Below are 27080 nucleotides of genomic sequence, written 5' to 3'. Positions count from 1 at the left end.
TATATATATATATATATATATATATATATATATATATATATATATATATATATATATATATATACACAAGAACCTTCTTCCACACAAGAAAAAGCAGGAGCCCCGGGGCAATAGTGGAAGCTCTTTATTTTGCGTGTTGTGGCGAATGCAGCATTTCTGGCTTGGATGTTAGCCGTCATCAGCGCCCGAAGCTTCCCACGAGTTCCAGCAGCACTCTGCTAGTCAGTCCCACCCCTCTCGGCCTGGAAGTATATAGGCCCGATCCGCCCCCTGGTTAATGTTCGCACACCTGTGTAAGTTTCCCTCAGTCTTGGGAAACTACTGGTCCCAGAATCCCCAATGTCCGGATTCTCGGAGGTATCGCTCGGGGGAAAATCAACACCCGTGGTTTATTTGCTGGGGTGTAGGTTGCAGGGTGAATAGAATTGCTCCAGCTTCGCAGAACGCAAACAAAGTTCCTCCTCTGGTCCTATATATATATATATATATATATATATATATATATATATATATATATATATATATATAGAGAGAGAGAGCGATACAGATAATATGTGCATGCTTTCCTTCGATAATTTGTCCCTAGAAATAATGCCCACGATACTAGTGTGCCATGTTATCCTGGACTCGATATTCAGGCGCAACACCCTCTTTATGTTATAAATAATGTGTAAAGTTTTACACTACAGGTGCCTGCCCCATTGCAGAAACCAGGATGCGGGGTTTCTTGGACTGTGATAAGCAGAGGGGACAGATTTACATGAGGAAAGGCAAGTGAGCGACAGGCGAGCTTGGAAGCAGGGAGCCCGGGCGCAACGACGGAGGGGTGTGTTGGAGACCAGGATGTAGGGTACCATTAGTGATGCAAGTTTGTGGTGGGAGAACCTTACACTCATCTGACGATCATTTGAAACACGTTTGCAGCATGGTTGGGATTTACCTAGTATCATGTCCATGTGTAAGCAACAGAAGAGGAGACATGGGAATAATAAGAGTGGTATTCCTTATGGGCCAAGTGGGAGGTGAGTGGGCTAATGCACCTGCTGTAAAAAGCTGTGGGGAGCTGGCATGCTCAAGAGCTACTCCCAGCAGGCACAGCTTAGGCCCATCCATCACTGGCTCACCATTCACAAGCACAGTCAATTCAAACATCTCACGCACACGTACAAAGCCCTGCACAACACAGGACCAGAATACCTGAGCAGCCGCATACACTTTCACCAACCCACCAGACACCTATGCCCTGCCTCACTCTCACTCGTACCGCATCCCCAAAAGCAAAATTAGAGTTCGCTCATTCTCCCACATTGCACCCAAGACATGGAACGACTTCCTTGAACACATCAGAGACTCCTCCTAAGTTCTTGAGATGCGCAAGAAGCTTAAGGCCTGGTTCTTTCGTATTAGCACCTTGGGGACCACAAACCTGTACACCTGTCCAAATGCCTGTAAACCCTCTCGGGTGATTAGCACACTATACAAGTCAATGTCAAATAAAATAACATCTTTCTGTGACCTGTACGAGGAGTATAGCTGAATTGGATCACAGTGACCCCTATTCCTTCATAACAACAAATGGTTCTTATAAGAGTCTCATCAACCCACAATTGTCAACTCGACAGCCATTCTCCGTGCCCCACAGATCAGAGTGCAGATGTACACCGTGCTCTCCTCTAATCCCACCTCACAACATCTCACAAACCGCGGTCGCAGATTTAGCAAGAGAAGCAATCCTGGGATTATCCAATCAAATCTTAAGCGCTTTATGCTGCAGAGCGCAGTGCGCCACTCAACACTACGCAAGAGTCATCTGCAAGAGACCCATGGGCTGAATGTCACAAATGGTCTGTAAAGAGGAAGATGCCACCCACCCTTGCTTAGGAGGCCGGTGGTGTTGAAGCAGGGCAAATAGGAATAAACTGACTCCATCCAGAATCCATTTTTAAGCTCATTATGCTCAGAACGCCTCTCATCATGATTCAAAATCGGGTAAAATAAAGAACTAAATGAAAAACAAATGATCCTACAGATTACTGTGGGTCTGTAACCTACTGTGCATCTGGGGCAGGCTTGGACTTTCGATATAAATGACAATCTCACATAATCAGAAATAAAACAGAGTCCATCTAATATTGAAGTTAGACTTATTCAGCACTTTATAGCGTGAGCCAAGACTGTGCAAAACATACTACATACTTCCTAAGAGACATCTTCTGGCACTGTAGGGAGGTGTTGTAAATGTGGACAGAGCAAAACATAGTAGAACGAGGTACTCAGTAGACATGGAGAGCTGTAGTTTAGCACAAATTTCAACAACGCCATTGTGTGTGTGTACTAGATTCAAAAACGTGGCAACCGTGTTTTGGATCTAGAAATCTAATCCCCAAAAGCCTTCATCAGGACAAATTCAACAAGCTTAACTACCTAGGCAACTCCTATGAGAATGTAGAGTTAGCTTATATGTCTGGGGACCGCCCTATTTAGTCAAACAGTCACAAGGAAAATCTTTGAATTTCCACTACAAGTGACAATCTCGTCACTGTAGTAGTATTTGTATAGCGCACCGAATCGACCCCCGAAGGGGTATCTCAGGCGCTTGTACGCATACCGCTGTGGAACCCTTCCTGGCTTTTCCCTGTGAAGTGCCCACTCCTGGGCACCCCCAAGGTGAAGCCAGGCATCCTAGCGTTGTTGGGCCGTTGTGGAGATTAAGCAAGCTATTGCCCAGAGTTGCAGAGTGGGACCCATGATTAGAATAGGCACCGAGGCGAGAATTATCAGGTCCGCGGAAATTGAGCCCAAGACCCGCCAAGGCGGGAATTGAACCCTGGTCCCGGGCTAGACCTCTGCATCAGGGTCTGCCGCTCTAACCATTGAGCCACACTCTCCACACTGCATCCTTTTCTGTGTGAAACCAGTCCCGATGAAAGCGCCACATCTGCCCAGAGCACTGAAACGTGTTGACTAAAAACCTATATCAATGGCATGAGGCACAGACCTGCTTGCTTTTTTTTGCAACATGTGGGCTGGGGACATGAATGCCATCAATACCACTTGGTAGCTCGACCCCACACAATTTACTTCCCTACGGTAACCCTTTACACATATCGGCTTTCCAGATACACTACACTTCCTATCCCACAAAACAAAATACTAAACAGGAGTTTACATGGCAATCTGGACTTTCCAGAATGTTTCTCAGTGACAGATGAGAAACCAGGTGATGAAACATGACACTAGGTAGTTGAGGGTTCATCATCATCTAGGAATAATTGTTCCAGATTACTGGTGAGATAATAGTTCAAACCTTACACCAATGGACTTTTTTGCCTTTAATCTTCATGGCGTGGAGCCAAGGGCCAGCGTGCTGGGCTGAAAGCACAGCCTGGTGTCTTAGAATGAAACCAAGGTTTAAGTCCTGGGGACAAGCCACAGCCTGGAGTTCTGAAATGATTCAATGACCTGGTGTCACATGAAAGGACCCCAGATTGGTATCTTGACATGTATCTATGGTCCTGGGTCTCAGGGAAGAGCCAAGGCCTGAATTTGTGGTAAGGATCAACGGTCTGCTTTCTTGCGATAGAGCCATGGCGCGGTATCCTAGGCAGGAGTCAGGGAATGTAGTGGTGACGATAACATCATGCGATGGAGCTATGACTCAGAGCAGCTGTTAATTTGTAAAAAACATAATTGCCTGGAATCTCGTCAGGAGGCAGCATGCACCAGCCCATTTCTCGTGTTAGCGCCGCGTAAAACGGAGCAATCTACAAACCATGGAAGTTGGGAGAGAATGTGGCATAATATCCAGAGCTGCTGACTTTGGAGCTGGGGAACCAAGTTCGATTCTCTGCATCGGCTCAACATCCTGTGATTCTGGGCAAATCACTTAATCGCCCCGTAAATGATTGTGTCCTTAACTGGTGCTCATAAAAAGCACTGGCATTGATGATTAAGTGCCAGTGCTGAGCACCAGAACCCACCGGCTCAAATTAAGCACGGGCTCAGAGCCATAGAAAAGCATGGTGGACTGGATCTATGGACAGATTTCAGTAGAATGAACCTTGATTCAATGGTGTGCGATGTGGTCATCACCAGGTATCGAGGGATGGGGCCGTATCCCACTATCCTGGGAGAGAGCCACAGTCCAGTGGCATGGGTGGCAGCCGGGTCCTGAAGCTATGAGGTGATGCCATGTTCTGGATGGAGTAGCCATGGCATTGTGCCAGAGGATGGAGGAGAGGCCATGTGTCCATAGACAGTGCCACAGACCGGTGCCATGGGACGGAGTCATAAGATGCTTACAGTGGATTGCGCCTGTGGCTCCTGTTGTGAGATGGATTCAAGGCTGCCGTCCTGGGATGCAGCCACAATCTAGTGCCATGTGATGCCAGGTCCTGGAGCTGGTGTGTAAAGCCAGGAGTGGAGGTGTGGTGATATATCTGGTTCCGTAGTCAGGTGCCTTGTGTTGTAGTAAAGACCGATCAGATAATGTCATGGGATCGAGCTGTGGGGCGGGGTCGTGGGATGAAGCCATCTGACAAGGAAGCTCTATCTTCAATGTAGGCATGGTACCCTACCCTTGAAGTCATTTACCAGCCGACGGCACCAGGATAAGGGTCGAAGCGGTGATTTGCGTCAAGCCTCTGAGGAGTGTTGTGAAACGCCCATCTAGGTTTTGTTTTTTGCCCTTTCTATAAACATATATGTGCAAAATGGATTGTTCCTTTGTGCAAAAACTTGGCTTATAGGGAGCTCTGGGAATCGTTTAGAATACTGCAGAGTGATACCAGCCAGATCTTAGTTTTTTCTGTGGCTATGTGTCTTAAGGCTTTTTGGATTAAGGAGCGAAACTCACACAGTATGTTACGGATCTTTGAGAAGTGTTTTAAAAAATGTACGCGGTGCTGTGCTGTGACTTTTAATTTTCATTAGGTACTATCTCTGATTTTTAGATTTTTAGTAGTGATTGTTTAACAAATTCCGGTGCCTTTTATGTGCATCTATTTTACCAGATATCCTCTATTTATTGACACATTTAAAAACTGTATTTTTATGTATGGTTCTATTGTGTTTGCTTGTTGGTTGATACTTTTATGATCCAATGTGATCGCAATAAAGTTTTATGATGATGATATAATCTGGTACCATACTCAGGTACCTCGTGTTGTAGAAAAGACCGTTCGGATAATGTCATGGGATTGAGCCGTTGGACGGGATCATGGGATGAAGCTAGGGTACGGTGCTACAGATGGCCGCAGCTCAGTGCTGTAGGATAGAGCCATGCGATGGGTTCATGGTGTGTCTTGTAGGTGAGCATTGCACCAGTGCTGTAGAATAGAACCATGGGAAGATTTCATGAGATGGAGCCACAGATGGATGCTTGATTCCGGTCTGGGAAAGACATGGCTTGGTAGTTCGGACTGGACTGTTCCCATGAGGCACAGGGTCAGAGCTGATTTGCATATAGCCAGTGTCTAACCCAGGGTGGTGTGGAGTGCAAAAAACGATGGATTTAGGCCCAGATCCTTGTACTGGGGTGAATGTATGACATTGTTCTACATTCTGTCCATCAACTGTGTTTTTTGCAGATGGATGCCATCGGTGGGCTGAGCCTTGTATTTTCGCATGGAGGCATGGGGCGGTGTTGTGGCATGGAGTCACAGTGTGGCGCTAGTTCTGGAGCTGCAGGATAGAACCATGGGACAGTGTCAAGAACCATGGGACAGTGTCATGAACCATGGAACAGAGTCATGAACCATGGGACAGAGTCACAAGATGGATCTACAGAGTAATGCCATTGGTGGTCCACGGCCTTCTGTTTTAGGATGCAGACAAGGGACAGTGTCATGGGATGGAGCCACCATCTTGTGTTATAGGTGGGCCCTGGACTACTGCTCTGGGATAAAACAATAAGACTGAGTCCTCGGATGGATCCAAGGCCTGGTGCTGTGGAAAGAAGCCACAGCCTTCTCGTTGGTAGCGAAGCTCGCAGACATCGAGCTCTGGGGGTGGCCTGCTGAATCAAGGCTAATGCAGGCAATGCTTCACCGGCTGACACCACATTACTCATCACAGGCCTGGTAATGGTTGGCCCTCCATCACACGTGCCCTCATTCCCCCTGGAGTGTCTCCAGTGGCATGTGGGCACAGGTCCCTCGCTCCACTTTACCACCCGTCTCCTGAAAGACACCTGCAAAAACAACGAAGTGTCAGAAAGAATGCTACAATTAATCGCAGCGCTGTCTAGTGCTCGGGCCGCATTTCAGAACACCGTTTTTTGCCCACTGTGCCATTCTAGACAGAGATCTGCCTTGTGTAAATCAGTCTTGAAAAAGAACAGTCCAGCCGAAACTTCCAGGCCAGGTCCCCTCCAGATGGGAATACAAGCAACCCCAGACCAGTTTTTATTTATTTAGCTCTCATCAATGAAGGATAGCTTTGGTCTGATGGCACAGTGAGCTAGGCACCCACGTATGTCAGGGAATACCCTAATCACACGTAGGGCATTAACTGTAAAAACAAGAAGGTGAAAGAAGGAATGCTTGCATTAATCTCAGCCCCTGGCAATCACTCAGAGCCACATTCCAGACTATCATTTTTCACCCACTGATACCCACCTTATGCAAATCAGTCTTGGTCCTGCGCCAATAAAAACGGTCCCCTATCTGTGACGTGTGCCTTGTGTTGACTGCACCACTGTGCCAAGCTACACTCGAGTAAAGAGCCCCAACGAGGGTGAAACAGATGTTGAGTTACTTGGTTCCGGTTCAAGAAGGACCTGGCCTGGCAGTTTGGGCTGGACGGTTCCTATTGGAGCAGGGTCAAGACTGATTTGCATATGGCTGGGTCCAAACTGAAGTTGCATAGTGGGCAAAATAACAATGGACTGGAAAGTGGCCCGAGTAATCATCAGGGTCTGAGATTATTTCAAGCATTCCACCCATCACCTTCGTCTATGCTTCCTCCAAATGATCTGTCTCTGCTCCCTGAATGCCTGCTCCATCGCTCCTAAGGAGAACGGACACCATGTACTGCCACCGAGCACACTCATTGCACACCTGCAAAAAAGGGTATTTACAGAGTGGGTACAAAATTAATCTAGTGTACTCAGAACTCCCAAAAAACTGGAAGTATACTGATCGCTTCAACAGAACCAATGGACTGAAATTTAAAACAGGCACATTTACAGGGAGATTACAAAATTGGTAGACATCAAACTACACAGAAGTGTTCAGAGTTCTTACAAATTTAGTGCACTCGCGGAGTTTCACTAGAACTAACGTGAACACATGGCCCCTACAACATCAATGTACTCACAGTGCTCTGTGACAAAAACACTGTTTTCAGCGAACTGATGCAAAAACCAGTGTCCTCATCAAGCTGCTACAAAACGGGTACACGGGTTTATGAGGACTGCACGAGTTCACTGGTTTACACGGACCCGGTTAGTCCACTGGTTTATGAGGACTGCACGAGTTCACTGGTTTACAGGGACCCGGTTAGTCCACTGGTTTATGAGGACTGCACGAGTTCACTGGTTTACAGGGACCCGGTTAGTCCACTGGTTTATGAGGACTGCACGAGTTCACTAGTCTATAGGGACCCGGTTAGTCCACTGGTTTATGAGGACTGCACGAGTTCACTGGTCTATAGGGACCCGGTTAGTCCACTGGTTTATGAGGACTGCACGAGTTCACTGGTTTACAGGGACCCGGTTAGTCCACTGGTTTATAGGGACTGCACGAGACCACTGGTCTATAGGGACCCGGTTAGTCCACTGGTTTATGAGGACTGCACGAGACCACTGGTTTATAGGGACCCGGTTAGTCCACTGGTTTATGAGGACTGCACGAGACCACTGGTTTATAGGGACCAGGTTAGTCCACTGGTTTATGAGGACTGCACGAGACCACTGGTTTATAGGGACCCGGTTAGTCCACTGGTTTATAGGGACTGCACGAGACCACTGGTTTATAGGGACCCGGTTAGTCCACTGGTTTATGAGGACTGCACGAGTTCACTGGTTTACAGGGACCCGGTTAGTCCACTGGTTTATAGGGAATGCACGAGACCACTGGTCTATAGGGACCCGGTTAGTCCACTGGTTTATGAGGACTGCACGAGACCACTGGTTTATAGGGACCAGGTTAGTCCACTGGTTTATGAGGACTGCACGAGACCACTGGTTTATAGGGACCCGGTTAGTCCACTGGTTTATAGGGACTGCACGAGACCACTGGTTTATAGGGACCCGGTTAGTCCACTGGTTTATGAGGACTGCACGAGACCACTGGTTTATAGGGACCAGGTTAGTCCACTGGTTTATGAGGACTGCACGAGTTCACTGGTTTACAGGGACCCGGTTAGTCCACTGGTTTATAGGGACTGCACAAGTCCACTGGTTTATGAGGACTGCACAAGACCACTGGTTTATAGGGACCAGGTTAGTCCACTGGTTTATGAGGACTGCACAAGACCACTGGTTTATAGGGACCCGGTTAGTCCACTGGTTTATGAGGCCTGCACGAGACCACTGGTTTATAGGGACCCGGTTAGTCCACTGGTTTATGAGGACTGCACGAGACCACTGGTTTATAGGGACCAGGTTAGTCCACTGGTTTATGAGGACTGCACGAGTTCACTGGTTTATAGGGACCCGGTTAGTCCACTGGTTTATAGGGACTGCACGAGACCACTGGTTTATAGGGACCCGGTTAGTCCACTGGTTTATGAGGACTGCACGAGACCACTGGTTTATAGGGACCAGGTTAGTCCACTGGTTTATGAGGACTGCACAAGTTCACTGGTTTATAGGGACCCGGTTAGTCCACTGGTTTATAGGGACTGCACGAGACCACTGGTTTATAGGGACCCGGTTAGTCCACTGGTTTATGAGGACTGCACGAGACCACTGGTTTATAGGGACCAGGTTAGTCCACTGGTTTATGAGGACTGCAAAAGTTCACTGGTTTATAGGGACCAGGTTAGTCCACTGGTTTATGAGGACTGCACGAGACCACTGGTTTATAGGGACCCGGTTAGTCCACTGGTTTATGAGGACTGCACGAGACCACTGGTTTATAGGGACCAGGTTAGTCCACTGGTTTATGAGGACTGCACGAGTTCACTGGTTTATAGGGACCCGGTTAGTCCACTGGTTTATAGGGACTGCACGAGACCACTGGTTTATAGGGACCAGGTTAGTCCACTGGTTTATGAGGACTGCACGAGACCACTGGTTTATAGGGACCCGGTTAGTCCACTGGTTTATGAGGACTGCACGAGACCACTGCTTTATAGGGACCTAGTAAGCACATCCGTGTATGGGGAATCTGTGGGTACACTGGGTGGTAAGGACTCTGAGTATCATCATCTTGTGTTATAGGTGGGCCCTGGACTACTGCTCTGGGATAAAACAATAAAGACTGAGTCATCGGATGGATCCAAGGCCTGATGTTGTGGAAGGAAGCCACAGCCTCCTTGTTGGTAGCGAAGCTCGCAGACGTCGAGCTCTGGGGGTGGCCCGCTGAATCAAGGCTAATGCAGGCAATGCTTCACTGGCTGACATTATAAGGCTCCATGAGTTCCCTGCTTTATCGAAGCCCTGTGTCTAGACTGGTCTACAAAACCTAGTGGGCGTGGTGGTGTATAGTGACTCCGGGCCCGATTTAGATCTTGGCGGACGGGTTACTCCATCACAACGGAGAAGGATACCCCATCCGCAGAAGTATACATTTCATTATAACCAATGCGATTCATATTAGAGCGGACAGGATACACAGCACCGTGGTGACGGAGTAACTTGTTTGCCAAGATCTAAGCCAGGCTCTCTGTTAGTAGACTCCCTTATAGTGACTCACATCCAGGGCACTCGCAGAGGTCCTGCAAAGCCAATGGAGTCACAAACCAGCAAAGAGCTTTGCTCTCACAAAACCAGTCTATGCTCAGAAATGTACGCTCAGATTCCATACAAATCACTGCACTCACACCCCGTTTCTGAGGCCATGGGAAATGGCCAATCATATCTCTCGGGGAGATGAGGGCGCCCCCCCCCCCTTCCCCCTTACCTACATCCCTCACACCCCTTTTCTGCGCCACATGAAGTGCAGTCGTTCATATCCCACGGGGAAATGAGGGCGCCCCTACCCAACGACACTCACACCCTATTTCTGGCGCCACCGGAAGTGAGGTTGTTCATACCCTCAGGGAGTTGGCAGGGCCAGACTGGCCCACACCCTACGTTTAACACCACAGGAAGTTAAACCTTTCATATCCCCCAGAGGGAGCTCAACTGGGGGCCCTGCACCCCCTTCCAACAGCCCCCACACCCTGGGTCCCAACTGTCTCAGAGCCCCCTTACCCTGGGTACGATACCACCGGAAGTGACTCCTTCATACAGCGCCAGACTGGCCATAGCGGGCACTGGGCAATCCCCTGGTGCGCCGCATGGGTGAGGGCCGGTTTCATGTTTGTTACCGGGCCGTTTTTGCAGCATAAAATCGGCACTGTAATAAAATCGGCCGAAAAAGAGCTCGGCGGCACCTCCAACACCCCCCCCCAAAAGGGGGGAGACAGGCACTTTGCCAGAAACAGTTGTGGTTCCCAGTCTGGCCCTGCCTTCATACCCCGCAGGGCTCATCCGTCTGTCCATCAGCCCCCACACCTGGGTCTGACACCACTGGAAGTGACCCCTTCATTCCCCTCAGAGAGCTGTCCCAAGCCCCCACGCCCTGGGCCCGGCGCCAGAGGCGGGCCGCCATGCCTGGTCCCCGGGGGCCCCGATCAGGCCTCGGCCGGCAGGTGTGACAGGCCCGATCGATCTGCAGGCCCGGGAAGGAGGATGGATAGTGACAGGCCGGGGCCTCCGCCGCGCCGGGGAACAGCCAGTGCCACATTACTAACAGGAATTTACCTTCAGAAAACCAACAAGCGTCAGGAGCCATCACGCGCAGCGCATCAGGGCCGCGCGCTCTGTAACCAGGCGTGAAGCAACGCCGGGAGCGAGCCTGGGCGGCAGGGCGGGACGGCCGTCCTGGGCTGTCCCTGCAGCTGGAGGACGCGTCCCCTGACGGCACCATGTCTGCTCATATCTCCCTCTGTGACACCCACCAGCTGTTCATCCTGCACCTGCCGAGTCCCCTCACCGCCCTGCAGCTGCGGGACATGTCCCCTTCTACCCTACCAGCAACTGCTCGGCTTCTCTCTCAGGGGGTAGAGGGGGACATTCCCACACCTACCTCTACAAAAGACTCCCCTCACCGTCCTGCAGCTGCAGGACCCGTCTCCATGCCTGTACCTGCAGCTGCAAGGCACCTCCCGTCTCTTCTGCTTGCCCCCTCAATACATGCATCGTCTACTTAAATGATTCGTCCCAACTCATGCCTCTGTAATTCCAGGACACGTCTCCTGGCCTCTCATGCCCAAACCATCATTCTTTTCCCCTGCAAGACATTTCTCTCATCTCCCTGCAGGCACGGGCTCTGTCTGGCATTTCTCATCTCTTCCCAACAAAACCTCTCCTCCGACTATTGAGCTTGTCTTGTTGCATCTCCTCGAGTTGCAGCCTATGTTATGTTATTTCAACTTGATAAAGCGCACAAATCACACCCGAAGGCATACCTTGGCGCTACACCAGCACAGAAAATCCCCAAAACAACCAGGTCTTCAGGAGTTTTTTTATTTGGCATTCCCTGCCTGCAGTGTCCTCTCTTGTAGGAGAGACCAGGGGATGAGATTCATTCAAGCATCCATCCCCTCATTTTCTGCCTTCTCTGAGAGATACACAGGGTTTGGCACACACCCCCATGAAGTTCCTGCAGCCCCCTGTGGACTCACTGATGAACTGTAACTGATCTCCAGGTCCCCTCCTCATATTTCTCTTTTTCTCCTCTCGCCTCCCTGAAGATGACAGTTGTGTGTGATACCTCTCCTCTGCCTCGCACACTCGACCCCTCTTATTTCCTTGCAGTACCACGGCATGTTTCACCCACCCCATCTCTCTCCAGGAAAAGCCTACTCTCCTTACAGGACATAGCTAGGATGAGGTGAAACTTTAATTATGTCAGCAAATTTTATGAAAATCCCTTAGTCTGTGTTAAGTGAAATTTGCATATTTTTCTCAAAATTTTGCGCATTCCAGACTGGTTCACTAGGGGATTGCCAACCTTACAGACATTAGGGGTTATTTAGTGTTTAGCAGACAACACTCCACCCCATGATGGTGGCGGAGGTCACATCATCTTCCACCCTAGGGTATAACCGCCTGCCATTTTTAAATATTTCCTCCTGTCTCGCAGAGCAGCCCCGCTGAAAGCCTGTGAGTTTGCTGAGCAGCCGCCATGTATTATCTGGGCCTTCAGCAGAATATTTTATTTTTCAAAAACAAACTCACAAAGCAAGAGTTTGATTTTGAAAAAATAAATAATTAATGTCCAAGAATCCCTGGCGGTTTTTTCCAACGGTGTGTGGGGTCATTTTTTCTTTTTTTTCTTCACAATATTTATTTATTTTATTTATTTTAATTTCTTGTATCGCGCAGGAATCAATCCCATGAGGGTATCTCCGCGCTTTGCTAGCCAGGACGTTGACGTAATCTTCAAATGTATTAATGGGACTGAAATGCTTCCTGAAAGAGGAGTGTTTTCAGGGCCTTTCTAAAGGCCAGATGATTAGTGTTCAGCCTCATTTCTGTGGGAAGTTTATTCCATAGGGCAGGCCCAACCGACGAAAATGCTCGGTCTCCCTGTCTCGCTCTTTTTGTTGCAGGGGGTTTCAGGAGTGCTTGGTTGCTTGAACGAAGTGAGCGGCTAGGTTGGTATGGTTCAACAGATTGGGAGAGATATTTAGGGCCATCCCCGTATAAGCATTTGTGGACCGTGCAGCATATTTTGAAACTGATACGCTGCCGTATCGGGAGCCAGTGTAGCTCCATCAACAAAGGCTTAGAAGGAGTCCTAGCTGGCGCACCCATAACCAGCCTAGCCGCCGTATTCTGGACCACCTGCAAGCGACCTACTGCGTCAGCGTTTGCTAGCGTCAGCAGGCCGTTGCAGTAGTCTAGGCGGCTAGTAACCAGAGCCTGCACGAGTGTCTTCCTGTAAGTATCAGGAAGATAAGGAAATACTCGTCTTAGGAGGCCAATGGTATAAAAGCATAGTCCTGCAATATGATTGGTATGCTCCTTGAGCGTCAGTTTTTGGTCAATCTTAACCCCAAGATTTTTGACATGAGGCTTAGGTGTGGGGACTGGGCCCAAGTCCAGCGGCCACCATTCAGGAGACCAGAGAAGACTCGCTTTGCCGAAGAGCATAACTTCAGTTTTTGCAACGTTACATTGGAGGCAATTTGCGGCCATCCAATGTGACACTGCCCTCATACCCTCAGCGAAATTTGCCTTGACCATAGGATCAAGGGAGCTGAAAGGGTAGAGGAGCTGGGTGTCATCAGCGTAGGAAACTGGTGTGAACCCATACTTCCGTACAATCTCAGCAAGGGGGGCCACATATACATTAAACAATGTAGGGCTGAGACATGAGCCTTGTGGCACCCCCTTTGTGAGCGCCTTTGAGGTGGAACAATAGGGGCCCAAGCTGACAGATTGCGATCTCCCGGAAAGGAAACTCTCCAGCCAAGACAGTGCTGAGCCTCCAATTCCCACTCCCTGCAAGCGGCTGAGAAGGGTATTATGGGACACGGTATCGAAGGCCACAGACAGGTCCAACAGCACTAATATCATAGACTCTCCTCTATCCTGTGACATTTTGATGTTATCAGTCACAGATAGGAGGGCTGATTCAGTGCTGTGGTTGGGCCTGAACCCAGATTGTGATTGGTCCAGGCCCCCTGTCGCCTCGATAAATTTGGAAAGGATGGTATTAACGTGTTTCTCAGCCAGCTTGCTAATGAACGGGAGAAGGGAGATAGGGCGAAGGTTAGAGAGTTCAGACCAGGGAAGAGTGGTGTTTTTTCGTATAGGGTTCACTACCGCCTCTTTCCAAGGTTGTGGAAGTTGTCCCTCGGCAAAGGAAAGATTTATAAGTTTCCGAATAGTGGGGCCTAATGATTCGACCAAGGGGGAAATCATTTTTGCAGGGATCAGGTCAGTGGGGGAGCCTGTTTTCATGTTACCAATAAGGGTAGTTAGATCTTTTAAGGTAATTCCTGGAATATCCAGGATTTATCTAAAGAGGGTGGATTGTCAGAGGTAGCTAGATGAAAAAAACCTGATGTCTTTGAGGCCACTGGTCTAAGGTCTCCAGAAGAAGAGCCATCAGGGGCTCCATAGGCAGAAACATGTCAGCTTGCCTGACTCTAAACAGAGCGGGCAACCCAACAGTTTGACGAACACGGTACTACTCTAGGTTTATGGCAGAGTACCCTCTCCCGCACACTCTAAATCACCCCATATTCTGCTTCAGCCTCCTGCTAGTATCTTGCAAAACCAGTTTTATGAGAGTTGAGCATTTGTGTAAATAAAGTCACCATATTTCACTATCAAAGCATACTTTTGCAAACATTTACTCGAATTTTGCAAAATGTAGTTAAACCAGATAACTCATACGTACTAAACCTTCTCATCCCTTGCTGCAGCTTCTGGGAATGTTATAAGAAAAGCGCCCTAGGCCTGCTCCGCTAACACTTACCTACTCTACATCTTCCACAGGTGCCAGATTCTGTGCTAATATCAGAGACCTCTAAAGGCTTAGGGTTAAATCTTTGGGGCAGAGCAAACCAGTCATGCACACTCTGCCTTTCTCCATGTAGGCTGTATGCAGCCTATATGGAGAAAATGCCTCTCCATAGACGCCTGGCTGGTCAGCGTCCCAACCAATCACAATGCTTCCATTGCAGCATTGTGATTGGCTTTGGGGAGGTAGAGGAGGGGAGGGAGGCTGCCTTCTTCCGGTTCAGGAGAGGAGCAGAGAAGCAGAGACGACGCGGGCCGGGAAAGTTAACTTTTAAAAATTATTAAACCCCTCCCCCCATGCGACTCCCTCCCATTGCGACCCCAACCGGGAGCCATGCCGGCCGCAACTGGTGGGGTGCATGTGTTTCCCCAATGCTCCACAAAAAAATACAAATCCCAATATGCCATTGCACTTGGAAACTTAGGAGGGTCTAAAATGTATTTAGAAAGCTCCATTGCAATCTCATGGAAACATGAGGCAGAGGCCTGCTCCCTCTGCATGTGAGGTACTATCAGTCCAGTGAAAGAGAATCTTCAGCCCAAGATCCGGGTCCCCACTCTGCTTGTGAACCCGTACAAGCCACGTCAATCATTGAGCAGAAGTGCCACAGCTAAAGACCTCCGTTAATACTCCCCATGCTGCAGGCCAGAAGCACACGTGCTGTCAAGGGGTGGCAGGATTCCTCCTTCACCTGCCTGACAAACCCGTCTTAGCATCCAAGCGTGGGGGGTCTGCATGGTGGGCGCACCTCTGGAGCACGCACACTCCTTCAGTCTATAGCCATGTTCTCGGCCGCACAGCATGATGGGATAGCATAGCAGCCATCTTGCAGTGCCATGCAGATTCGTGATCCTCCAACAGTTAGGGTTTCGTAAAATACACTTTGGCCCTCACAAATGTATCGATCGGTGGAGACAACACGTAGCGCGTTCAAGAGTACGATTGAGGTTTACAATTGTGAGGGCCAAAGAGTATTTTAAGATAACCTCACTGTTGGAGGATCACGTTGAAGCCCATATCCCTCGACAGCCGGTATGATTCAAGAGAGCTGCTAGAGGTCGCTACAGAACAAAGTGCCCAACAGTGGTGTGGTGACAAGGTGTGTTGCCCTGACGAAGCTGCCGTTACTTTTGAGGCAGAGAAACATGTTGGCGATAGGTAATGGTATGTGAGGTTAGCTACCAGCCTTTTTAATTTGACAGTCCACGCCTAAAAACATTGGACTAAAACGGTTGCGAATAGGTGTGCCTGTTGATTTTAATCACACTATACTGTCACTAGCAGTTCCAATGGTTCTGCTTTAGCGCACTTTCACTTTGTTGGGTTCTGTTTAGACACACTTTTTTCTCTCTTTTTTTTAATTGAATGACGACCAGTGTTGAGAAAAGAGGCCCAGTCTGGTGAGAACTCGCCAGTTTCCCTGAGGGTGGTGTTCCCGTGAGGTGTCATTCTTTTCGCCACACATTTTTTCGACAAATGATTTTTCTGCTGATGGTGCTTTAACACTTTTCCAATTACTTTGGAGAGGTTAGCACTGTACAGACTGAATTTTCAGTCATCGTGTGTTGTTTCGTGCGACTGTCAAGAGATGTTAACCAATATACCAAATCTTCTTCACCATTTGTAATAAGAAATAAAGTTTTTTTCAAGAAAATAGTTTAGGTGTTGGACGCATTGCAGTAGATACCCATGAAAATACGATAGATGAGAGGGTATTGCCAAGGCAAACATTGATACGAGACTGATCTGTTGCATGGCACACTGACTTGATTTGCATCCATAAGACAGGGTTTCATTGGTATTGATCTTACCCCAAGGTGACAACATCCCTGCGTGTCCTAATAGAGATGATACACAGCGGTACCCATGCCCTGGAGTGTCTGTACCTTCATGACTACAAAGGTGGCTGTTGAGCTGCAGTGTGAGTGGCACCGACGCACAGGGTCCCCTTTCAGGGTAAAATGTAAGGTTGAGTGTTGCAAGACTTCACGCAGCAATATTTCACAAACCACCGACTCCCCTCAGTGAGGAAGTTGCTTTTTTGCCAGGGGAAGCTTCCGCCGTAGGATAACATTGAAAGGAGCGTTCAGCACCGAGGACAGAGCACCCTTGAGCAATGGCGGGAACTTGTAGCTCTGATTAAGAATATAAAGCCCTAACATAACAATGGCCCCGCAGCCTAATTTGTGCCGGGACTAAAGGGTGACGGGCAGACACGAGGTCAATCTTGTGGTGTCAAAAAGGGAGTGATGTCACTTCCGTTGCGAGGGGGGGGGGGGGGAAGCATCCATCTATGAGCTGGCTGGTCCCCTAGGGGCTGAAAGCACAGCTGGGGATTGAGTGCCTCGAAACACACTGGGTGAAGGGAGGACGAACAAGGCGCACAGGAGGCGACAGATGCCGGCGTGGACTTTGATTCCTGCTGGAACCGATCAGCACCCCGCCACCCCACCCCACCCCTCTGTGCGAGCGCACCTCACGTGCACCTGCCCCGGGGAGCAGCAGCAGCAGCCACTGTCAACAGCGTTCACCTAGCAACCGCCTACCGCGCAGCATAGCTCCCTGGTGACAGGGCGGGCCCGGCGAGGCGCTGCCAGCCCGCTTTCAAGACCAGACGCCGATATTTATAAACCACCAGATGCCAAATTTAATGGAACTGCAATCTATTCAAAACCCTGCCAAAGAAAACACAGAGCGCGCGCAGGCCCAGGAGACTGGGGCACGCTGGCGCATGCAGGGGCATAGATATCATGGGTGCGGCTGGTGCAGTGGCACCGAGGCACAGAGGCGGGAAGGGACGTAGACTGATCTTTATTGGCTGCAGGATTTTTATCATGTGGCCTCATAATATTTAAAACATAGAGGCTGTAAGGGGCCAGAAGCGGTGCTTACTCTTCTCGGAGAGAGGATGGGGTGAGGGATGAGTAGAGGGAAATGTTTACGTTGAGGGAAGAGAAGAAAAGAATGGAAGAAAGTGAGTGAGTGGAAGAAACCATATGAGGAGAGCAAAAAAAGGAAACAGAATGGGAAAAGACGACGAAGGTGAGAGAGAAGTACACAGTAAAACGGCGAAGAGGAAAAGAGACAGAAAAAAAGGATCAGAACAGAGATAAGGAAAAGTGAAAGGCAGAAGAGAGGAAGAGACAAGCAGAGAAAGGGCATGGTGAGGAGGGAGTGAAAGGGAAATGGGGATGAAAAGAAGAGAGAAAGGTGAAAAGGTAGAATATGGAACCTGGAGACGGTTAAGCAGGGGCACAGCTGTAATGTGTGCAGGAGGTGCAGTGACACCAGGGTCCAGGAGTGCTAGGAGCTCTCTGCAACCCAAGTATTCTGCATTTTAAAGCCAATATGGGGGTGGGGGCATTTTCTTTGCTTGTATTCCTGCCCATAACACCCAGGTTTTGCCACAGGCCGCACACATACATACCCTGGGTTCACACTCACCCTGGGTACAACTACATGGGTAGCAGGGCGGCGCACGCGCTCGCCGCGGCTTGCCGATCACACACTCCTACATACACTGGAATGGGGTTCGAACAGTTTCGTATTATTTACAGGGGCCCCGAGACAATTAACCCTCCTGGGCATAAGCAATTTGTATTTTTGTAAAACCTACCGGGAGCTTCCAATTATTTTGAAGCTGTTTTCAATTTAAGCTGAAGGGCGCTCTCTCCCACCCCTCCTCTGCTGCCTAATATGGCTGCCAAGAGGCCGCCATTTTGAAGGGGGTGCCCCGCCGGGGCGGAGGGACGGTAGGCGCGGGGTGGGGCTGGATACGGGCGTGTGCTGAATGTTGAAACGAGCCTGTCTGGGCCTGAAGGACTCCTCAGCCTCCAGACGGCGGAGGAAGGGCGCCGGTCCAAGGGCGTGCCTCTGCGAGCACGCGCACTCATCCTATCACGACTCGGGGGTCACCTTCGCCGTCCCGCCGGCGCGCAGACGGATGTCAAAGTCGGCGGGATGCTGAGAGTGTCTCTAACTCGCCCATGGACGAGCAGCACGAAGATGTACCAGTGCGTTCCTTGAAAGGCATGCCCCCACCTTTGCAGCCCCTACCAAGAATTCCCACCCCTAACTAAAGACCCAGATACCCCTAGGGTGCACTTTACAGATACTGTTTGATTGATTGAAAGGCACAGGGAACATTCATGCCAACTTTTTAGAACAGGAAAGTGGAAGATTTTGAAAAAAAAGTCTGGGTAATGTATTTTTCTTGTTGACTTCTGTTAAAGGCGAGACAATTTTAGGGGGGCGGCAGCTAAATAAAAAAACAATTTTGGGGTGTAAACATTGGGAATCCACTGCAACCACTGATCAGTAGCTGTTTCTGGTGTATTTAAATCTGGGACTGGTAATTTGAGGATTAAGTTACAGAGACATAATTTTCCCACTAGCCAACTTCTCACCATTATACCGTGTGTCCCACAATATTGTCTCCCTTCACTGGTCACCAGTGGCAGGAAATATGAGCTGAAAACCACTGTAAACAGTAGATTTTCAGCTAGTTTTCAGAGGATGTAAGCAGCCGATGTCCATCAAGAAGTATAAGAACACCCCAGGACATAATTGAATGTACACTTCCCGTTCACGATTCGTGGACCACACACTCTTCCAAACAGGAGGCCTGTTGGATGATGCGGTTGCCATGGCGACAAGGATGGGAGATGAGATGCTTTCATCCAAAACAACCCCTCCTCCTCCGACTTAAAGGCCAAAATATTCAGCAGTCTTTAGAAGCCCCCCTGCCCCCACCCGTCAGCGTGCATCCCTTACTGTCAGCTAGCGGGTCTCTGCAGGCAGACGGGGTGGGCCGCAGGGACCCCCATCCTATTTACACATCCAACGCAGCTCGCCAGGCGGGGTGTGCGCCAGCTGATATGAGGCTATCTCTGGCCCTGCCTTGCCGTCTTTCAGAGGCACCGGCCCGCGGGGAGGGCCCGTGATTTCCCCACAGGCTTCTCCGCCTCTGGAGCGGAATGGAAGGCGGCTGTCCAGGGACTGCTGTCTGTCCGAAGAGGCGCCAGCGTGCATCATAACATCCTGATTGGTGGAAAATAATCCAGGCGCAGAATGAAGAGCTCAGCCTGCGCCTCGGGACCTCGTTAGTGTGACGAAGCGCTATAAAAATGCAACAGTGCAATGAAGCACAATGTATTTGCTTTTAAATAGCGCATCAAAACCCTCGGTGGGTGGCAGGGCGCTTTAGCAAATAGGTAAACTCATTCAGAGAGAGGTTAAATATATAAATCAATAAATACAGATGCATGGAGGAAGGATTTATGACATCACAACGCATGCTTTTACATCACATGCTTTTACAACGCATGCCTTTACAACGCATAGTGTTGAGGGGTGCTGGATAGTGAATAGTTTAATTTACTATTCCAACTCCAGTCCCCGTGGATAGTAGGGAAGGTGTTGGATAGTAAATTAAATCTGTTCCCTATTCTAGAGCGCCCCCCAGCGCAATGCGCTGTAATGGTTTGCGTTGTAAAAGTTGCGATGTAAAAGCACTGCGTGGTAAAAGTTGAGTTGTAAAGGATGTTTCCCATGGAGGAAGCAAGAGACTAGACATACTAGCGTGTAAATGTAATATGACGTCTATGCATGACACCCCCAAACATTTACAGTACATATGGGACACACGGAGACATACAACTCTAGAGATGGATTACGTACAATGGTGCTCATAAGAAAGGAGAGTCTTTATTAAAGCTGCGATTACTCCTACTGGGGGAAATAAACATAAGACACAAAATGACCCTGGTGGTTTGTGACCTATGACCTCTGGAATTATGTGTTCACGCAGCCGCAACCTTTTCCCATGATTATGGACCTGCCACGCTTGACATGTAGGCCATCTTCTGCATAATTCACAAATTTTAGACAACAAATTCTAGCTCAAACTGATCAAAAGTTACTAAAACCTTAGCCACGGGAGTTGTCGTTCCTTGGAAGTGCCCTTTGCGCAGGTTAATTGGTCGCAATTCAGTTGCAGATTGTTGTACTTAGGCACTGAATTGACACTAATGAGATGATGTATTTGCCCAGATAGAGTTAACGTGTAAAAATGACAAAACTGTGAATCCTACTTCAAAAGGTGCCTCTTCACACTGTGTAAATTGTCTTTTCTTGACACATAATTTAGTCAGCTCTGCCAAATGATCCCAGCAGCTCTGCCTGTGACACAGAGCCAATTAAAGGACATGAAATGCCCAGAACCATGACACTGTCCCTGGCATGGAGACATTGGGCCTGATTTAGGGTGGGCGGTAGAGGAAACTCAAGCAAGTTCTGGAGGATGCGCAACTTGAGAGAAGTATCCACCGCCAGAATTTACTTCACCATTCTACCTCTGTGGTAGAAGAAAATCTGTCGGAGGATTCGCATCCAAGCTAGCACGGCCTCCAAACTCCAGAGGGTTTTCCGCTACAAGCTGAATGCAAATGTAGAATAAATTTACTCACGTTTCTTTTCGTGCCTTAACTTACACATGCGGTGCTGTTCATATTACACAATTCAGCACCTCAGAATGTCCAAGACGAACATTTATATTCTGGGTTCACAATCATTTTCCCCGGGTGAACACTACATTGCCAAACAAAAGCCAGATGTACGAGCTTAACTGAAGAACAAAAAAAACAAATAATGTAGAGTTTCGTTCAGATGTCGTAGCAGTGGTGCTGAATCTTTAGGAAAATCCACTGGTGGAATTCCCACCACTATCAGGGTATTAGGCCGGAAACAATTCTGTTAGCAAGTTCTCCTCTTGTCCTCTTGATTTAGCGTTTTCTCCACAAATTAGAATATTTCCCACTAAAATGCAATTCAACACCAGGACACCAATCTTGTGAAAGTCTAAAGATCAATTAAAAAAGTTTTCCTGAGTAGTCCCATAGCGTATCTAACCAATAAATTGGTACTGCATCATAGACTTGAAATGTCAATGTACCTGTTCATGCTGTCCCTTAGGAGTTTGAATAAGGCATGAAACTTCCTGCACAGAATAAAAACCTGAACTGACATGAGGAAGAAATTGGTATTTTTATGTTCTGTTGAAGACCAAACCTAATTTATAGTGGCCGAAACATGGCATCATTACTATGAGCCAAGACCATGTGCATGTGTAATTAGCTATGTGCTCGCTCTCTCCTTTCCACCCTCTTCTCCCCCTCCTATTCTCCCCTACCCTCTCCTTCAAGCTACCTTTACCTCACAGTAATCACCCTATATTTCATTCCTCCTCTCCTCTTCTCTCCTCAGCTCCAACCTCATGGTTGCCATCCTCACACGTTTCCTTCCTTTCCCTTCAATAATCATTTTTCTTTTCTTTTCATTATATATAAAGTGCTTTACTTCTATCATTAATCTATACTACTATTATAAAGAGAGAACTTGCACCTTTTGGCCAGGTAAACTCGGGAACCACAGCGCCAATCTACACACCCGATACATCTATGAAAATGTCAGGGTGTGTAGATGGACATAGGCTATATAATTTTTTTTTAAAAGTAAATAAAAAAAATTAAGTTTGTAAACAAAGTAGTCCCCTGAAAGTAGCGCCGGCCGGGACCTAGCGCTGGCCGGGACGCGACGTGCGTGATGACGACGAAAGAGGAGCGGCGGTGCAGTGACGAGCGGCTGTGCAGTGAGGAGCGGCGGCACAGGTAAGGAAAGGGAAAGTGAGACTGTGTGATGCAGGGGGAGGCAAGAAGGAGGCAGCAGTAAATTAAAATGTCGGAGCGCGAGTGAGTCGGGCGGGAGGGGGGCACGAGTGAGTCGGGCGGGAGGGGGGCGCGAGTGAGTCGGGGCAGGAGGGGGGTGGGAGTGAGTCGGGCGGGAGGGAGTCGGTGCGGGAGGGGGTCGGGGCGGGAGCGGGTGTACTGCCCCAGCCCCTTTCTGCCCCAGGCAACGCTGGGGCGGGCTGCTAGTGATTATATATTGCACTTTGGGAATCTTCTATTAGTGATTAAAGACCACACAGTATGGATCAGAAGAGAGTATTATGAACATGAGATTTAACCCCTTCGCTGCGGCGGCTATTCCGCCGCAGCGCTAAAGGGGCGGGGCGGCCGCGCGGCCGCCGCATGCTGGTGACAGAACCGCTCCGTCACCAGCTACAGTTGAGCTGTGCTGGTGACGGAGCGGTTCCGTCATGACCCGCCCCGCTCTTTAGAACGCCCGCGCAGGCGCGAAATCAGCGCCGCGCAGGCGCGGCGGCCGGGCCATGACGGAACCGCTCCGTCATCAGCACAGCTCAACTGTAGCTGATGACGGAGCGATTCCGTCATCAGCATGGAAGGGGTTAATCGTGATTCTTCTGTTTTATTTGTAATCTTATTCAATAATAAACTAAAACAGCAAAGGTTTTCTGCCTTCAATTGGTCGGTTTCAAATGTAAATTAAGAAATATGCTCTTATGAAGACAAAATAAGGAAAAACTGAAATCTTAAACTTTTCTGGATTTAGAACATGGCTGAAGTTTGAGAGTGTCCATACTTATAAGTCAATTTATTAGGGAGCAAATTGCACGCGCTGTTCTTTAAAATGTTGTCACCTTTTTTAAGATTGGCCAATCCTTGACATGCACACATATAAAAAGATCGTATGTAACTATAAATGTTTTAAATCATTTTAAAAGCTTCTTCCTTGTTGCCAGGGAGTCTCCTCTTTAGCGTATGCCATCTCCAATCACGTTGATTATGGTCTTTGTTTCTGGAATCGCCATCCTGTGGATGGAGGATTCTTAAATCTGGTATTCTAAATTTGGTCTCATTTGGAATTCACTGTATGTTGGTTCTTTCATCCATCTTTGCAGTGTATGAGAAAATAGAGTACGAGACCTGTCTCCCTGGAAACAAGAATGACTAAAATGCTTTCCATTTCATAGAGAGATCTGCCCCTTTCCGTCAAGTGGAAGGTGGCCAAGGCTAACAGGAAATTAGGGAGATTTGATCATGGATGGGGGTCTCTTACAGACCAATAGAGCTTGGGTCCAGTCTAATCTTGCCCAACATGTCTTTAAGAGGCACAAGCCTATTGGGAAAAGCAGTACATTTTGATTTAGTTAATGTCTGTGCGATGCCAATCCTATGCAATCCTATACATTGGCTGCCAAACCTATGTATTCAATTCTGTTCCATGTTCTTCCTCCAATCCAATGCGCCAGCTGGCAATCCCATGCACTAGAAGCAACGTTGTGCACCCGATCACAATATCATGCACTAGACACCAATCACAGGCATTGGACGCCAATTGCAGTGCCTGCATTTCAGTCTCACACACTAGATGCCTGTACTGGTTACCGTAAGTCTAACCTATTCACTGGACACCAATACTTTGCACATGATGCAATTCCATGCAACACTTGCAGTCCCATCCACGGATGACAATACCATGCACTAGAAGCGATGTCGAGCATCAGATTCCCATCCATGCTCCAAATGCCAGTTGCAAGCATCGGAGGCCAACTGTAGGGACCGGATGCCAATCCCATACCAAGTACTAATTCTAGACACAGATGCCGACCCCATGCACCAGATGGAAACTTTATACATCGCACTGGAAGCCAATCCCACTCACTGGATTCCAGATTCATGCCCGGATGCCAATTTCTTGCAACGGATGCCAATCCTATGCTCCGTAAGCACTGTCACAATGCCAGTCTATGCGCTGGACACCAACTGCTTGGACTAGACGCCAACCCTAATATGTTAATCTTAAATGCCACACTGGAAACCAGTTGCATGCACTGGATTCACAAGAAGTACTGGGATTAATGACTGATCGTTCAGCTCTTCAGATGCCAAATGATGCATGCGAAGACCTGGCTATGACTTGTCCTAAATCAACAAAATGCTTTATTACAGTGACAGAAAAGAGCAAGAAACATATTTGAATGGGGAGCACAAAACCCAGAGAGAACCCTTAGCAACATGAGTAACCAAACACCATAAATTCTTGACAACGGCGACCCATCCATGGACTGGCGCATCGTCTTGTCTCTGTGGAAGCCCAAACACCTCTATTGTGGCCCAACAAAGATCACATTTCGGATGCTGTGACCGGAGACTGTTCGGGCGAGGTCGCACATGCTCACGGACAATACCATGCTTGAATAATTTATATAAATGGATTAAACAGTGTCAGACATACAGCATAAAGAATTCTTTCTTGAATGGAGCAGGTTACTGTAAGACTATGGACCATCATGCTTAATGAGATGGAACTTCCGAGGCAGCATATATAGACGGAAAACTAATTAGGCGGGAGACTAAAGACAGAAAAAGTCGCTCGTCAAAGAAAGTCATTATCTGGAGAGCTTCCGTGTCTCGTTGCCTTGCAGGGCCAGGAGAATGTAGACTTACAACATGCATGTTCATTCACCATTATTTAATTCCACATGAGCGCGTAGGTTGGACAATGGTTCGGTCTTTGTATTTCAAGTTCACTGTTCCTTGGAGTGAGACTTACGGATGGTCGTGTCGAAGCCATGCAGTCCGAGAGTGGGGTACGTTTGAGAAAGGGATGCTTTGCTCGATGCCTCTTCACAGCATTCAGACTAACTAGAGGTCAGAGTCCCCTCACGTGTGCGATGCAAAAATACCAGGATAGATCAGAATCCCTTTTAAATCTCCTCCGATGTAAACACAGAGGTCTAGCTACTGGCTGTCCTAAACACTGACCGCTAAACTACAAAACCCCATGCAGGTCCTACAAATGTTCCATATAATGCCACTCCAGCACTGCTCTATAGTAGGGTTGCTCAAAAACAAAATCTGGCCGCCTCACGCTTCTTTCTTCCACCACTCTACACTTTGTGTATTTTTTGTATTTGTACAGGATCTTTTCCATCCCTACTTTTTTCCAGTTGTAACTGTTTTCCTATTGTTTTCTTCTTCTTTATTTATCCGTTTTACCGCTTGCCCCTCTCCATCTGCGGGTCAAATTCTGATGCTGAAAACTCTTGGACCACAAAAATGAGTGCCAATGCCCACCACTAGTGACCGCATGCACAATGTAAACACTGCGCTCCAAGAACCAACTGATGCTTCGATACTAGCCTTTGAGTTCAATGGTGCTGCCCCTAAATGCAAGGTGCCAGACACCCACACCCCTCTCAGGGCACCAGAAAGGACTCACCAAAACCAATGCATTTTAATGTAAGTACCTCCCACACGCCAGAAGGAAAATACCTTCCTTCCAAGAGTACTACTACCCCACGTGATAGGAACCCACCAATTACCTGCCAAAATTGTACATGATTTGGAATCATATCTCTGGACCACTATCGACTGGTCACAGCTCTGTTGGTCCCTACCTAGGTTTATATTTATTTACATGCACACCAACAATTGCCAGCAATCCAAGGCATCGCTGGGCAAACAAGAAATACAAAGCCTATTGGTTTCAGGGCTACAGCCCTTTTTATGCCACTGTGCCACCAAACCTTAACAGCAAGACATGTACTTGTAATAAAGTGTGCTGCACAGTGTATAACACCCAACATCACACAACCTCTTATTTTTTGACGGGTTGGCCATAGCGGTGGCGGTCACTCAGCTACCAGTACATTATAAGGTAAGTGGACCATTAATATTCATAATTCTACATATTACTACTTCCCAAGGTACATATGTATGTCGAGTGAGGAATTGAAATGCTTTACTTAACTAACAATGTAGTAATAGGTTGAATGTAAATGCAATATCATTGTAGGTCCATATTGTCAACCTTGGTCTCTAGGGAGACAACTCCTGGGCACAGCTATTCTCGCAGAGTCGAAGAAACTAAGTTTTCTAACTGAGAGTTAATCATTCAGTCTGAGTATACAAGATGGTTCGACAGTAGGAGGAAGAGGTGAGATGCATCAGCGGTCAGAGGAACAGACTGTCATTGGACAATGCTTGGCGTGCCTTACCATCAACGGGGTCTTTATAAGATATTTGTATTTTTAAAAAATCTTCAAAAAGGTCACTTGGAAAATGCTGAATTGTTTGTGTTACAAGAATTCCTTAGAGAGTAAGGTTCAGAAATAAGTCTCCCTTCGATAGAATGAGATAGTGCAAAGGAAGTTGTCCTTACAAGAATGAGTTTCGTCGATAGGGAGACAGGTGGCACTAAGAAAAAGACCTTCTTAAACCTTCCTGAACACAAGATATCCCTAATGATGGGAAAACATATTGGGAAAAATGGAAGAAGAAGGGGATAAAGCAACACTTCATTCTTTTAGAAGAGAATCACAGAGGCAATGTGGATGGTGAGTTCTTAAAGCAAGGGTTGGTTTGAACGGGTAATGATCTGAGCAAACAGAAAGGGTTCCTAACACAAAAAGTTCCTTTGAAACAAAGACACTCCATGATAAAGGGATGAGATTCTCGATACAATATTTCC

This window comes from Lissotriton vulgaris, unplaced genomic scaffold, assembly GCF_964263255.1.
Source record: "Lissotriton vulgaris unplaced genomic scaffold, aLisVul1.2 SCAFFOLD_2170, whole genome shotgun sequence".
Taxonomy (NCBI): Eukaryota; Metazoa; Chordata; class Amphibia; order Caudata; family Salamandridae; genus Lissotriton; species Lissotriton vulgaris.
Note: the sequence above shows the minus strand (reverse complement) of the source record.